Source organism: Sinohyriopsis cumingii, chromosome 18 (genome assembly GCF_028554795.1).
Source record: "Sinohyriopsis cumingii isolate HCF-2022 chromosome 18, ASM2855479v2, whole genome shotgun sequence".
In the NCBI taxonomy this organism is placed as follows: domain Eukaryota; kingdom Metazoa; phylum Mollusca; class Bivalvia; order Unionida; family Unionidae; genus Sinohyriopsis; species Sinohyriopsis cumingii.
Window position 1 is genome coordinate 45,674,334 of NC_142978.1, and position 16,992 is coordinate 45,691,325.

At 34.8% G+C, this 16,992-nt stretch overlaps 1 protein-coding gene and 2 long non-coding RNA genes across 4 annotated transcripts in view; 1 reads left to right on the top strand and 2 right to left on the bottom strand.

Annotated features, from left to right (window-relative positions):
* The window catches only part of LOC149776552 (putative polypeptide N-acetylgalactosaminyltransferase 9), a 236,811-nt gene that overhangs the window by 64,184 nt on the left and 155,635 nt on the right, over positions 1-16,992 (bottom strand). The window lies entirely within an intron of this gene.
* Positions 792-3,529, bottom strand: LOC149776553 (uncharacterized). Its single transcript, XR_016416061.1, has 3 exons — positions 3,354-3,529; positions 2,634-2,730; positions 792-1,777 (listed from the first exon to the last, which is right to left on the bottom strand). It is a non-coding gene; the product is annotated as an uncharacterized LOC149776553 (long non-coding RNA).
* LOC149776554 (uncharacterized) lies at positions 3,921-6,980 on the top strand. Its single transcript, XR_016416060.1, has 3 exons — positions 3,921-4,110; positions 4,799-4,893; positions 6,811-6,980. It is a non-coding gene; the product is annotated as an uncharacterized LOC149776554 (long non-coding RNA).

The window sequence follows — 16,992 nt, forward strand, 5'->3', positions numbered from 1 at the left end:
TAAAACAAGAATCACATATAAGAATACTTCATCGACATTATGTAATGGGGGGGGGTGGCAGTTCCCTTGGAAAATGTAACTGTATATATAGCTTTTAATTAAGGAAATGTATTATTGTTTGTTTTTGTAATAATATTATTATATGTTTTTTATCTTATAGGTGTTGTCTAACCCGGCTGTACTTTTTCCATCGTATACTCTGGAAAAGGATGGAATACGATGGAAAAACATGGAAAACCCTGGAAAACGATGGAAAAATGAAATATTCTGCAGAATTTAGCATGGAAACCCTGGACATTGTGCATGGAAAATGCTGGACATGCCTGGAAAATGCTGGACATTTTGGACTTTGAAATTTTTCAGCATGGAAAACCCTGGAAAATGATGGACATTTTGGACTCTGAATTTTTTTCAGCATGGAAAACCCTGGAAAAGCATGGACAGTTTAGACTTAGAAATTTTTGGATAAATTTCAGCATGGAAAACCCTGGAAAAGGATGGACAGTTTGGACTTAGAATATTTGGGATAAATTTCAGCATGGAAAACCCTGGAAAAGAACTTAGTCAATTTTCAAGATTGGTACAAAGAATTATTTTGAATTACCTAAAGAAAGAGCAATCATGACTAAACTGCGCTGTAACACAGATTTTTGAACTTGAAACTGAACTATTATTTCAAACCTATGATAAATATACACTGAGAAATAGAGGACACAAGTCAAATAAACAAACTAAACCATACACACACACACACACCTGACCCCTGCTTTAAAAAAACAAACTACAAGTGCTGAAGTAGTACATCATTTATTGTATGTACCACATATGAAAATAAATGTTCATTATCAAAAGAACATCACTATACAAAAATGTTGGTGTAACACAAACTATACATGTATGAAGAGATATCCTGAAAAGTTAGTTAAATCCTGACCAGAAAATATCTGGTGCATATAAAATCATAAATATGTCCAAATCTGTTCACCACTTGAGCCTGACACTACAGTGTATAAGTATGAAATTCTGCTGTGCAATGGTGAGAGCCATTTTAGTCCTTTTCATGATGATTGGGGAGAACAGTACCATAAATGGCATTTCCAATTTCAACAACAATAATAGGTTCTCGAAGACACTTGATCCTATTTTTGATGATGAAAGGAAGTCTTCTTTCTTGTCAGAGCCAACTTCATTCCAAGGAGATGTTTGCTCATAATTATTAGTTATGTACACCTGTACAGCCCCCAGTTTCACACATTTCTTCTTTATCGGAGTACAATTTTTTGCAGATCTCACAATAAAAATTCTATTTGAGATACTCCTTAGTGAATTCACATTTTTCCTTCAAATCTTTGACAATTGTCAATCCTGTGTTTGCTGAAGGAAGATGCAACTGAATTAAGTCCAAAAAGTCACATATTTAGCATCTGACAAATTATGTCTTGTTGGCAAAGCCCCAAGGACAATAACATGTTCAGACTTTGTGATTTCACTACAATATATATCTTGTTATGGGGCTATGACATAAAGTGGGGGATCTGTGACATGGGATGGGTAAGACTGAGTTGCTTCATTCACCTGATGATACTGTTCATCGTCTGAACTTGATTAAAACTCTATACTTTCTTCTGAGTCAGATGAAAAACTCATGTCACTGTCACCATATCTAGTTGGTTCATCTGTTGATATTCTCATTATATTTGAAGATTAGTATTACATACAGTCACCAATTTCATAATATCCAAGACCAACAGAACTGGATTCACCTAGATCAACAACACTGTAATGAGAAATACAAATTTTAGTGAACATGTATAATTCATATTAAAATCTTAACATTCAAACATTATTGTTTTGTTGTGGGAATTGAATATGTACAGTTAATATTACACTGTTACAGTAGTTTAGTTTGACAAATCCAATGTTAATGCATGCATCATTTAAACATAGGTAATGCAAACATGATACACAATGAATGCATGTTAATGACAAGTAATTGATACACAATAATATACTCAATCATACAAAGTACATGTGATACAACATACACTTCATAAATGTATGTGATGTTTTCAGAAAAACAACTCAAGTTTCATAACGTTTTAGGGCATTATAAGAAAAATGAAAGTAAAAATTATATTTAACATTTTAAATGATTAAAAACTGAAGTATGACAATGCATAACAATAAATTATTAATCTTGTTCTGCAAGAATCAATACTGATCAGATATTTCCTGAATTTCTGTAATTGGCTGATTTGGTTAAATATGGTGTACATTGTGCATATATTGTGTATGGTGTGTTGGATAACCCATACAGAGTGAATGTTCTGTTCAAACACGCACATTGAATATTCTGTCTGTAAATACTGAATGATTTCACCATATACTCAGAATTTGTTGAACTCTGAAAATTCCACTTAGTATTGTATAGTGAAATTTGTTTATTCCTTAAATTATTGATATGGTAATGAAACTGTGTTTAAGATATGAGCCATGTTAAGCTGTGAATGTACTGGGTAAGAACAAATGTATAAAGAATAATGCTTATCTTCACACAAATAAACATTGCTGTGGGAGACAGCTGCAGACATTATTTAAAATGTAAAAAAACTCTCTATTACTCCTGGAATTACCATTGTTTTCTCTTCCTCCAGTACATGGTGCTTTTAGGAATGGACTTTGTGGAATTAACTTCGAACTGCTTATATATTTTGTCCTGAACACCAGTACCTGTAATACACAAACAGCATTAAAACATTTACAGACTGTACAGTCAGACTGATTAAAACATCAACATATCGTTCAAAAATCATCTTCATGGTAAAACCTGTGTACATTTTAATCTTGCTAAGATTAATGTGAAATTTTTCAAAATTTCTTTTTCCAGGACTTAAGTTACTTAAGTTATGATTTTACTTATATATGTAGCAGTCTGAAAATTTAGCAGTAACCTAAAGACCTTTTTGGACTAGATCTACAAATACTCAAGAAATTCACAACTTTATCATAATACCAGAGCAGTCCCTGTTTGGGCTTACATGTATCACTGGAGTTAACATTTCCAAGACTGACAATTACAAGGTTATGGCTGTTAAAATAAAATTCCACAAATTAGGTTGCTTTGAAAGTTATATATACATATATATTGAAAAACAAAAATACCTACTCTAATTTTAAAACTGGTGCAAAAGGAAACTTGTTTTTGACCTTGTATATCTTTTCACATTTATTGAAATACTTGCTTACAATTTAATTACCAGTCATACATATATAGTGTTGGGCGGTTAATCATATAGTCAGTTTATACTTGGGCAAACGAGATAAAGCCGAGACTCCGTTTATTTCATACTCACCTATAATGTTTGGGTGTCCAGTTTGTGTTGTCTTTCCATTTGTGTTCCACACCTCGACACGATATTGCCTCTTGGTCGTAAACTTTGTCTTCTAAAACCACTTTACTGTAAACCAATCATTTCCCAACATATCCAAATCACGGCGTTGGTATCCGATGTATAGATATTAACTCTTTAGATAAATCATAAATCAAAAGAGAACAAAATGTCTGATTTTTCTGTCAAGTATTCGCCTTCACGTATCGGAGTCACGTTTTTGTCACGCAGAAATAGCCGAGGTTGTTCCGTATGATGATGGCTGATGAAGCTGACTATGATGGGATATAAAATTATTAACTTATTTTTTTTTAACCAATTACTACATTGAAAAAGCCGACATATTTCGATTTCATGCGTTAGAACCAAATTTTCTGTAAAAAGAAAAAAAAAAAAAAAAACGTTTCTGTAAATTTTGGTTCCAAATTCGGCACCGTAAAACGCTTTGGATAACCAGTCTAGAATTTGGGCGCAATTTTCGATTGGAGTGTCATTGAAGTTGTAAAATATAAAATATCCCAGGATTTTAAGATGACCACTGAACCAGAAATATCCCTGGTTATATGGGTGAATGATCGTCCCATTCAGGGAGGCATAATCTGTATGGCTGATGTACACTCGCCACGAAAAGAAATGAAGGAATATCGCACAGGAGAGAAAGTGATGGCGGTTCGTCGTGGATTCAAGGGATACCATGAGTGTATTATTGCGAAAATAGCAGGTAAGTCATTACTCAGTCCAATTGTAGCAAAATTATTTGCACGGCCGCCAAATACCTATGCTGCGAAAGACTTCGCGTGACGTAAATTTACGGAAAGCTATTACGAAATATATCCTATGGAACAATTTCTTTTTTTTATGCTGTTTGAAGACATAAATTAGACGTCAAAATAGTAAGGATATTGAAAGGTATGTGTTATGTTTTAAGCTTTGTTTACATAATTGACAACATTTTTTACTTATCCTAATGCACAATGACCAGTCATCTCGTGTCTGTCTTTCAAAAAAGTTGGTACGTGCCGGCCTTGCGAATATACATTTCCAAATTGTAAATTTCATTTTAAATTTTATTCACCCTTGATATTATTAATGATCTGACTGGTATTTGTATTTTTTACATTTTCGTTATTATTTTCCAGACAGTGTGCTATTTGTAGCAATAAGTTATATTTGTTTTAATTAATTTTAGACTGTGACTCAGAAATATACCAGTAGATCTCTTTTCCAATTAATCTTCAGTTCAAATTATGGCTTGTTTCTGTCTATCCAATTTATATTCAGCCATTTCAGTAATATTTAATAGTAACTTATTGTATAATTAATAAGAATGTACAGTTGTAAACTGTTGGAAATGATTATCAATTTTCCTCACCAAAAATACTTGTTTAGTTTGTGTCCTTTAATTTCAGAAAAAAAGTGGCAAGGCACAGTTATGTAAACAACTTGATGGCGACAGCTTCATTGAAATTCTTCGATCTTTTAATTTGAATTAAGCAAGTGAGAGGTAATACCACATTTGTTTCAAATTCAAATGTCTAGAACATTAGCTGTAACCTGGAGTTGTGTATGTAGATAAGTAAATATATCAGAAACTTAGTGCATATGAATCATCATGGTGAAAATTTGGATTAAATTTTTTTTCACACCCAGCATGAGGCAGAAATATGTCAAATTTTGGATTTTAACAAAGCTGATAAATAAATATTCAGAATGCTGTACAGCTCTGGTGAATATATTGGCAAGACACTAACTGGGGCAAGAGCCAATAATAAGTACACACAAGGCCACCTCTCCAAGACCAGTCCAGAATTCAAATAATTTATGGTATATTTTAAATTATTAACCATGCGTTTTAAACTTTGTTAACCTATGACAAAATATATGTCAAATTGTAACAAAATTTTTTTATGAACTAAGGCTGGAACATTATTATGAAATTTAAACGTATACACAACTACTACTTGAAACATAATAGTGTAGACAGGCAATATTCAAATGGACAATGTAAATCTACTTTCAGTTTAAATGGTATAATCACAACTGCATGTATATGGTAGCCAGTTTGTGTGTGCGTGATTCAGATGTTTAGTAACATAGCTTTAACAAATGTTTAGTCACATCGCTACGATGTCTGCAGTGTGGCAATTTATAGTGATGTCTAGCACTGAGATATCATGCCACAGACATGTAGCATAATGTCTCCCACCCATTCACATTATCTTGACACCAGGTTGACCAGTCCTAACACTAACCTCTTAACCGTTTACCTTATAGAGCATAATTACAAAGTGCAGCATGCTATAAATAGAGCACCTGTTACCTATTCGACTCCATACGCATAGGCCTGCCTGTTAACTGTTAAGCAATGTAGTGTATTTTATGTTAAACAGCAATTGTAACCATTTTACATTTTTGGTTCACATCTATTATGTGTGGAAAAATTTAAGATTAAAAGTCTGATTGTTATAGCTGCGTAATTATTTTTCACTGAAGAATTTTTTACGTGCTTTAAAATCTTGAGAGGACTCATTTACCGTCATGTCAGTGAGGCTGCGTGACCAATCATAGCTGCCATTTCTCATACTTGAAATTTACAATTTGTCGTCTGCATCTACATCACTAAATCATCTGAATTTGATAATTTATGAAAACTAATTGCTGCCTGCATCAATATCAGAGCCTTTACCTAAGTTATTGAATCTTTCGTAGTTCTGATTCTAATCATGAAAACTTCGTAAGTACTGAATGAAATCCGTGACCTCCATTTTGGAGAGTGGAGATTATGACCCAGTTACTTTAAATAGCAGATATCGACCAGGGCATAAACAGTGACCACGTGATCTGATGTAATTGTCATTCACAGAAATGAATGTAGTATCTAAATGGGGGTTTTCCCTGAAGGTGGCACTTTGAAAACCGGCTTAAAATGGCTGATGTTTACAGCAGGCGTCAAAAGGCGCTTCCATGTGAATGGAGTAGAGGCATCAAAAGACGCTTGCATGAGGTAAAGGGTTAATGCTGAGCACCAGGCAAGGCAACTAATAGTACCATTCTTTTAATAAGTCTTTGGTATGACTCGGTTAAGGGTTCAAACCTGTGACCTCTCACACCCGTAGCAGGCGCTCTAACCACTTAGACTTAGGCCACAGGAGCAGTTAGGTAGCCAGTTTAATTTGTGATGGAAACCACAGGTTTTTAAGCCTATCAAGTTAGTCATCAAGCCAAGTGCCTCATTACAATTACCAACCTCAGGGATTGTAAAAGTACTGTAATTGCATGAAATGTTTCAGGCATAACTCTCATTCTCTCACTCCCCTCTCTCTCTCTCTCTCTATATATATATATATATATATATGGGATTGAAATAAATTTGAAATCTTGCTTGATTCTATTCATTAATATACAATGATTTGTATTTCAGAAATCATGAAGGAGAAGTACAACATTGGGGAGGTGATGGTGAGACAGAAGCTTTGCGATTTGGTTAAACCATCAAGAGTACCATCACTTCCACAGACTCCAGTGGTGACAACAGAAAAATAAGAAATGTGGTGAATGAACTATGAAACAACACGTGTAAAAAAAAAATATTTTAAATTTTTTTAATTAAAATTGAGATAGAAATTAACGTGAATTTTTGTTATTTTGTTGTTAAGATTGCTTCAGAATAAATTCAAACTATAACTAGAGTAAGAGAACATATTTTTAGACACTCGGATGATGTTAAGGAGCCAGTAATCTGGATTTTATGACACACCAGTAGAAGTGTAGCGATATTTATGACAACTTAAGCCATGTTGTCTACTGAATACTATTAAGCTACCAGTGACAAGTATAGTTTTTAATTTTGTTTCCTTGTTTAAAAGTTACTAAACATCACAGTCAATACAAGGAGTTGGTTGGGGTAATTTGGATCATGTTCTTCTTGAAATTATCATCAAATAAAAGTTGCATCACTGTTAAAAATCTCGTTTTCATAAAATATTTCAACAATTTTCAGCTAAATTTTAGTGTTGTCCAGTGTTTTCCAGCCTACCCTGGATAAAGACTGGAATATTAGTCCAAATGCTCCAGCTTTTTCCATGCTAGAATTGTCCAGGGTTTTCCATCGTTTTCCATGCTAGAATTGTCCAGGGTTTTCCAGCCTACCCTGGACATAGGCTGGAATATTAGTCCAAATACTCCAGCGTTTTCCATGCTAGAATTTTCCAGCGTTTTCCATGCTAGAATTGTCCAGGGTTTTCCAGCCTACCCTGGACAGAGGCTGGAATATTAGTCCAAATACTCCAGCGTTTTCCATGCTAGAATTTTCCAGCGTTTTCCATGCTAGAATTGTCCAGGGTTTTCCAGCCTACCCTGGACATAGGCTGGAATATTAGTCCAAATACTCCAGCGTTTTCCATGCTAGAATTTTCCAGCGTTTTCCATGCTAGGATTGTCCAGGGTTTTCCAGCCTACCCTGGACATAGGCTGGAATATTAGTCCAAATACTCCAGCATTTTCCATGCTAGAATTTTCCAGCGTTTTCCATGCTAGAATTGTCCAGGGTTTTCCAGCCTACCCTGGACATAGCCTGGAATAATAGTCCAAATACTCCAGCGTTTTCCATGCTAGAATTGTCCAGCGTTTTCCATGCAAGAATTGTTCAGGATTTTCCAGCCTACCCTGGACAGAGGCTGGAATATTAGTCCAAATACTCCAGCGTTTTCCATGCTAGAATTTTCCAGCATTTTCCATCGTTTTTCATGGAATATGATGGACATTCTACAGCCGGGAATGTTGTAAAGTGCTTAGAGCTTCTAAAGATTAGGCGCTATACAAAGTTCTCATTATTATTATTATTATTATTATTATTATTATTATTCGCATAGTATCAACCAGTACTGTTCCCTTCAACAACATAACTCTAATGCATTCTTATATATGTTCTAAACTATCATTCAAAATTAAGATTTGTTTGTAAAACGAACATTGAAATAAACTTATAAATTTTCTCTCCTCTTTTCTTAGCTTTGTTACCAATTAAAACATCGAAATCAGGAAAGGTTAATAAAATCACTAATGCATAATACCACACCGCACCCCCAACAAGAAAACCCCCCCAAAGAAAACATCAATACATTGTTTCTAAACTTCTGGAATACATATTAAACATTTCTAGATTCTACATGCATAATATCACATCAACTAAGCAGAGTGTAATTTTGTGCGCTAAACAAAATATAAGAAATAGTCACTTTCCTATATACATCCCTCCCTGTGTGTATGTTAAAATATTAATCAAATATAAGAAAACTTCATTGGCTTTATTTAATGGTGTGGGGGTGGGGTTGGCAGTTCCCTTGGAATTTTCATCTCAAAATATTCAGGGTATATCTATCGGTGATGAAATGCAAGCAATTTGTGTATTATAGTGTTCTAGAAAGATTCATCAAATTTGATTATATGATTTATACAGTCTGCAGGCTTAAGCATCACTGTAACAAAATATTGGAAAGGACATCTGTATTCAGATGAACAAATTTAACATCTGGTACTTGGTTTTCAGTAAGAACTATAATACGACCAATATCACAGAAAAGAACACTGAATGCTATTACACAGGTTCGTCTTGTCTGAATGGCTATTTTTAGAAACTGATATCACTGTGTGTGATGTTTCACAGAGGTAAAAAGTACAAGTGCCATTACAAATTCCAATGCATTTTAGTGCATTGTCTAAATGCCCCCCCCCCCCATACCATCCCCGCCCATCTACTGTAGTACTAACCCCAACCCCCAGGAATTTAACCCATAGTCACAAACCAAGATCTATCATATATATGATGCAACTTTCTGCACTGACTGCAAATATAAATTCTGGTCAGAAAATATCTGAAAACATTGCAAATAAAATGTCTGTACATGTGATCTTTACACCGCTTCCCAGGGACAACAGAGTACTGAGATAAGGACAACATTACATAACATATATTTTGCTTATAAGTCAAACTGCAAACTGCATTGACCCAGATATGCCACTGCATAATGCACTAAATAGTTATTCAGGAACAATCAATACAACAAACAACACAGACCCTGATGTTAGACCATGTTCTCTGTTATTTGCTGTTGGAACTGACTTTTAAGAAAGTACATAGGGAAACTATACAGTTTTGTACAATTTCCATCGAGCAGTTTTGGATGAGATGTGGTAAGGGACAGATATTGATATACAGCAATACAATAAACCCCACTAAAGATCAGGGATAAAAGTGAGGTAAGGGACAGACTGATTTAGTTGCCAATATCCCACTTAAGATCAGGTATAAAGGTGAGGTAAGGGACAGACTGATTTAGTGGGCAATACCCCACTAAAGATTGGGGATAAAGGTGAGGTAAGGGACAGGCTGATTTAGTGGGTAATACCCCACTAAAGAATGGGGATAATGGTGAGGTAAGGGACAGGCTGATTTAGTGGGTAATACCCCACTAAAGAATGGGGACATAGGTGAGGTAAGGGACAGACTGATTTAGTGGGTAATACCCCACTAAAGATCAGGGATAAAAGTGAGGTAAGGGACAGACTAATTTAGTGGGTAATACCCCACTAAAGAATGGGGATAAAGGTGAGGTAAGGGACAGGCTGATTTAGTGGGTAATACCCCACTAAAGAATGGGGATAAAGATGAGGTAAGGGACAGGCTGATTTAGTGGGTAATACCCCACTAAAGAATGGGGACATAGGTGAGGTAAGGGACAGACTGATTTCTAAGTGGGTAATACCCCACTAAAGATCGGGGATAAAAGTGAGGCAAGGGACAGACTAATTTAGTGGGTAATACCCCACTAAAGAATGGGGATAAAGGTGAGGTAAGGGACAGGCTGATTTAGTGGGTAATATCCTGCCAAAGAATGGGGACATAGGTGAGGTAAGGGACAGACTGATTTAGTGGGTAATACCCCACTAAAGAATGGGGATAAAGGTGAGGTAATGGACAGGCTGATTTAGTGGGTAATACCCCACTAATAAATGGGGTTAAAGGTGAGGTAAGGGACAGGATGATTTATTGGGCAATACCCCACTTAAGCATGGGATAAATATTTAACAGACTGATGGATAGATCGAGGATAACACAATACACTCCACTTTAAATGCATGGGTTATAAAATAAAGATTTCGATGTCTATCAGTTATGCACCATTTTTGCTGGATGAATGATATGACCAACACTGGTCTGTAGAAAAAACTTATTAGACACTACAGATGTGGCATCAAATGAAAAGCAAACCCACACAGACCACTCATCTCAAATACTACACTCATTCACAATAAACACTTGACCTACTGAAGGTCACCTATCATAATATACAATGTAACGTCATTAATATGGAAAGTTTACCAATTAACAAAAACATATCTGAATCCTACATCCAACAGCATTGGTCTGAAAGCGCCTTCTGCCCAGGCAAGAATGAATACAAATGTAGCATCGTATATGAATGTATATACAGATAACATCGTATATACTTGATTATAAGTAAAGTTAAATTGCAAACAACAAAGATCCTGAAACACCATAGCATAATGTGCCTAAAGATCAGGGCCTATGTGTTTTGATCTACTGATAACTCCTAACAAAATGCACAGACCCAGATCTGTCAGTGCATTATGAGATGACAGATCTGGGTCTGTGCAGTTTGCAGTTGGCTTCATAAGCGGGTACAAGCAGTATATTAAAAACTGTGGTCACAAAATTTTGATAAAGTTACTGAAGCATACAATATGGGTCAAAGAGACCTTATTTTGCATAAGGATGTGGTACTTATTAAGATGCATCCCCTTGCCATATTTCATGAATCTAGAAAGGATAGCATGCATATAGCATACCAAAAACTCATGTGGTCACATGCTAAACCAAAACAAGCAAAAGACTAAATATTGACTGTAACATGTTTATTTGCTGCATGATTTTGATAATAATAGAAATGCATATCATCACCATTTTCAGGACATGAACAGTGCCTGAGAAATAACATCATATAAAAAAAAGTAACTGAAACATAAAATATGGGCCATAATGACCTACTTCTACAATGAGGGAGTTGTACTCATTTAGATGCATCCCTCACTAAGTTTCATAATTCTGTACAAGTAATTATGTACACTGTATACCAACAATTCCATATTGTCATGAATTAAGTACAAACACATAACATGAATTAGTAAATCATAAAATGTAGGTCACAGTAAACTGGGTGTGATGCTAACTGAGATGCATACGTTCACATATTTTAATGATTCTATCATCAATGGTTATAACACAAACACAATTAAAGTCAGTGATATGTAGAATACAGGTCACAGTGGCCTACCTTTGTAGAACTCATCAAAAGTTATTACTCATCAAGATGTATCTCTTCACCAAGTTTGATGATTCTAAGTATAAAAGTGTGCAAGGTACAAACAAACATATGTGGTCATCAGCTAAATGAAAATAGTTAATCCAAGCCAGTAAAGATGTGAAAAGTAGGTTACAATGACTTTTGTTTTAAGGCTGTGGTACTGATACATGTTCATATAATTAACTAGTTTGATGATTCTAGCATGAACAGAGTTTGAGAACGTAACTTGAAATACCACAATTAACCAAGTGAGTGAAGCATATAATATGGGTCATTGTTAGCTACATTTGTGATGTAGGTGTACCACTCCTCAAAATGCATTTTCTTCCCAGCTTTTACAATCTCAGGAACAACAGAATGTATATACAGCGTGAAACAAAATGCAAAACTCAGTAGGGATGCAGGAGCTCTGAAACAATCAAAATAGTTGCCTAGGAGGTAATAAGAATCTAATGGGCAAGGCTTAATTGTATAAATAAAAATACACAACAAGAAACAAAGTAACTGGATGTATGCCATATTCCAAACTAAATACACAACCGCAGATTAATCATTAGACAACAACATTATTAACGCACACATAACTTTTTAAAGCATTTTGGTCTACTTAAAATTGAAATTTGGAGTCATATTGTGAATGAATACACGTTGCAAATTTTTTTCCATTTGATCTGGAATGAATAAGATTTGGGTATTTTTGTTGATTCTATGAAATTTCATAATTATGGACTGGATTTATCTGTGCCAATTCTACATGAAATACATCAGACTGAAGATGCGAGGGAGAAACATGCTGACATCTGTAGTTTAAAGAAATGTCTCTCACTTTCCTGTCAATGCCAGAAACCTAATTAACAGTAAAGCACTGAACACCCAATCATCAACATTTATCTCTGATATGGGAAGGCAATATCAGTGAATAATAATAATAATAATAATAATAATAATAAAGAAGACTACTGTATATACTTGCGTATAAGCCGAAAAATTTAGGAAAAAAATAAGGCCTGGAAGAAGGGGGGTAAGTTTATCTGCGAGCCAAGGTCCAAGTCTGAAATTTTTAACGTTTTTTTCCCTCGATTTCCAGTATTTATTGTTTCTGTCGATTGCCGAAGATGAGATAACATGCCTAATGATGCCACATGGCTCATAAGATTTGTGCTGTCGTGAAGTGAAACAAATATTTTTTTTCTAACTTAAGTGGTAGGATAATGAATGAAAAACATGTTTTAACGTACTTGACGTCTATTTGACAGATGTCCATCCACCATAAAATGCAGCCATACATGTTATTTGAGCCACGGTGGTACGTGTATTTTCCAAAAGAACCGCAATATTAGTAATCTCAAGGCAAGTATTTAACCCTCATCTAATCAGTAATCATTAAACTCTATGACATCGTACAAATGCACGCTAGCTTATTTCAGTGTAAATATGAAAAGAATCTATGCAAAAAAATAAAAGAATTACGATACTGAAGGTATATACAACAAACATTTTGATCAAGAGAAGAAATACATGTACGATAGTCTTAAAGGAACAATAACGAGAGGCTCCATAGGGGTTTGTTGTGCATACACTTAGGAAGGGTAAATAACAGGGCAATATACGAGTCAGCGTGAATAATTGTAAAACAATATAATTTGTGGGATTTCTTTGAAAGGTGATTTCTTTGACAGGTGTTTTAGAAGTTATCGGCAGCCACAGTTTATATACTACTGTTGTTTAGTTGTTTGTAAAGCAAAGTATTTTGTTAGCGGTAGAGTGTTGTACAATAGCTACCATATGCTTAATCTGTGGTAAATGCCTCGGGGATAATAGGTTTGTTTTGTTGCACAATGCCAATGACTTTACTAATATATGCCGAGTCTCAGATGTATTGTTTAATGAGATATGGTAGTGGACATGGTTTCTGCTCAAAGTTATAAACTGTCACAATACTTGAATAATGTATACGCTGAAACCAATCATTTATTGATCAACTCAATCACACTACCGGTAGTTAAAAAAACCCACACAAATAAACAACAATGATAAATAATTATCAAATACAAATTGATAACCAACCACACATGGAAATAATCACAAAATGACAAAAAGCAGGAATTTAATGAGAATGGACATCGATTTGGTCGCCAAGTGGGTAAAAGAAGCGTGGTACTCAGTTCCATTGGAAATGATTGCAAAATCATTCAGGAAGTGCTGTATCAGGAATGCCATGGATGGAACAGAGGATGATGATATATTTCAATCTGACAATGACGAGGAGAGCGAGAAGGAGAACAACACACTATCGGATGACCATGATAACAATGACGATGTATATGATGAAAGCATGCCCATAACAGAAGCCGAGTTTCGTGAACTATTTGGCGAGTCTGATACAGAGCCAGATTTTGAAGGATTCTAAAAGTGATAGAACTTTTATAATTCATGATTTTAGAATGAGGATTAATTAAATTTCTATTAAGACTTAACACTTTAGAACTGTTTTTATTTCAACATATAAATTAGCTTTCTTACCTTCATTTTATTTAATAATGTGATTTGCCTAAATAAACATATTCAGAACTTACTTTGTGCATCTTGTGATGTACCGGTAGTCTAGAAATTATGGGTCTGCTTATAAGCGGGTCATGCACTTTATAACAGTTTTACCAATTCAGTTGGGGGGGGGGGGTTTGGCTTATATGCGAACGGGCTTATACGCGAGTATATATGGTATTTAGAGAATGTAACTCGGTTAGTTACAGAACTAATTTACCTTGAGACCTTGTAACTGTTATGTACAATATATACAGTATATACAACATGATGTGAAAAATCAGGCATGACACTAATACTATCTTTCATTTGCTTACAACTTATGTCTGGCTCCTTCCACTTATCATCTGAGTAATTGTATTTTAGATGCAAGAAACAGTGGCATGGAATTTACATGAATACTTGCTCACAAATCAGATCCAACTGCAAAATGCACAGACCCACATCTTCCATCACATAACACACTGGTACATACGAGTTTATACACTTTGTTACAAGTAATCAGTAGAAGAAACAACATACATTATGCAATGAGAGATGCGAGGCAGTGTTGTCTGCAGTTGAAGTTGACTTGTATGTGGGGTATGTACTATAAGCTTTCCTATTTCCAAATTTTTCAATAAATACATTTCAAATTACGCTATCAGCAAAGTCATCTGGAACACAAATTATTTCTTCAGTTCAAAGCTATAGTGTTGAACCCTAGTCTTGTGCTTTTTGTAAATGCTGAAGAACAAGAAGCTAACTAGATCACAAACATCCAAAGTGATTGAGCTACAAACTCCTTTTGCTTAATCCAATTTTTTGCCAATTTAATGAGAGAACATGAAGACCTTTAAAACAATCAATGCCCAAACAAGTTTTAATTGTTGGTAGTGTTCCAAGCACAAGTGGCTGGCTGAATATGTTATATCTACCAACATGTGCAGAACCTACAAATGATGTTTCTACAAGGCTAAAATTTTACTGAACTCAAGGAAAAAATATTTCTTCCATTGTCTGTCTGACATTATTAGCTTAGAGTGTTTCCTGCTTTGCCATTAGAGAAATCTGACTCCAATTAAAGTTATGGCTTTTGCACGAACTTAAAAGAAAATGACAACCAGGTTTTGATGTCTGCTTTTCACGTTCCAACTAATGCTTGATGCATTGCAGTCATGGAAACATAGATTTAGCCAAATCCACACATATTTACCCCTTTCTAGTCCTGTTGCAGAATATATTGAAAAAATATTTTTGCAAAAAAATGTAATTGTAAGGTGAGGTGCAAACAGTTCACCACGTGCAAATAGAAACTTTGTAATATTAGTTGTTGTTTTTTTTAACATTAGTTGTTGTTTTTTTTAACACTGCAGTTGTTTTGCAACGTACTTTGACTTTCAAGATGTCCACATCTTTGATCATATTACATTTTAAATCCTATGTCTCTTGGGTCCTGAAACAGATATATCAGCTCATAGAAAGTCATTTTATGACACAAAACTATGCGAGAAAAGTAATTCTTTTCTAATGAAAAATGAGATAATCAATGGTACCTTTTACATGAAATATATTCCTCATAAAACAACTCGGAGCACGTAAAGGTTTTCAGCTTGCCTCAATTAAAGTAAAGGGGAGCTACTGTACTACCTTCAGCATCAGCCTCTTTACATATAAAAGCATATACAATGCATGTACTGTATATACTCACTTATAAGTCAAGTCAAATCACAAATAACAAAGATCCTGATCTGCCATAATGTGCCTGCAGATTAAGGTCTATGTTGTTTGTTCTACTGATTATTCCAAACAAAATACACAGAACCAGATCTGCTGGCACATTATGTGATGGCAGATCTGGTTCTAGGCAGTTTGCAGTTGGACTTTTAACCAGGTATATATGGCAGTCTCACAACATCACAACCACTTCACAAAAAACCCATTTATTTGCGAGTTATGATGGATGATTAAGAACAAGAATTCACTGACGAACTCTCAAGAGTATGTTAGAGAATCCCTCATGTCCTGCTTCATACCAAAGAATACTGGATCAAGTTATCAAGTGGATCAATATCCACAATTCATTATGAAGTTGAAAACTCCTTCAGACTGATGCAAGTCCGTAATGAGTTGATTTATACCCACTTTTCAACATCTTATTTGCAGTTAATTACTCAAGAGATTGAAGCTGGTTTAAAATAAATTACATGGTAAATATCCAGCTAAAAGCTTTAAAATGAAACTGCACAATATGCAATTACAGTTGGACACAAGATAAATCAAATATTTAATCTGAATTGACTGTTCATATACTTTCTCCAAAATTAAATCCCCAGTTGCTGAAATTTTACTACATACATTCTAGTTGGTCTACCAAGGTATACCTATATCAAACATTCTGTCTTCAACAAGGCACTTAATATGCTTTTTGAATTTTGTATGAATACCTTAACTGTGCCCAAGTACCTAGAAAAGTACACTTTATTTGGCACTTCCCATAAATAAAGATATGTATATAAACCTGTCCCAAATTATTCTCAAGTCATATAAAAGACAAATGGTTACAAGATGAGATGTTGTTGTTGCTGTTGTAGACTTTAAGGCCATTTTTCATCAGAGGATAGGCTATATACATGGCAGCCAGTATAACTGGTAGTGAAAGAACCACTGACCCATGGAAAGCTACTGGCAAGCTT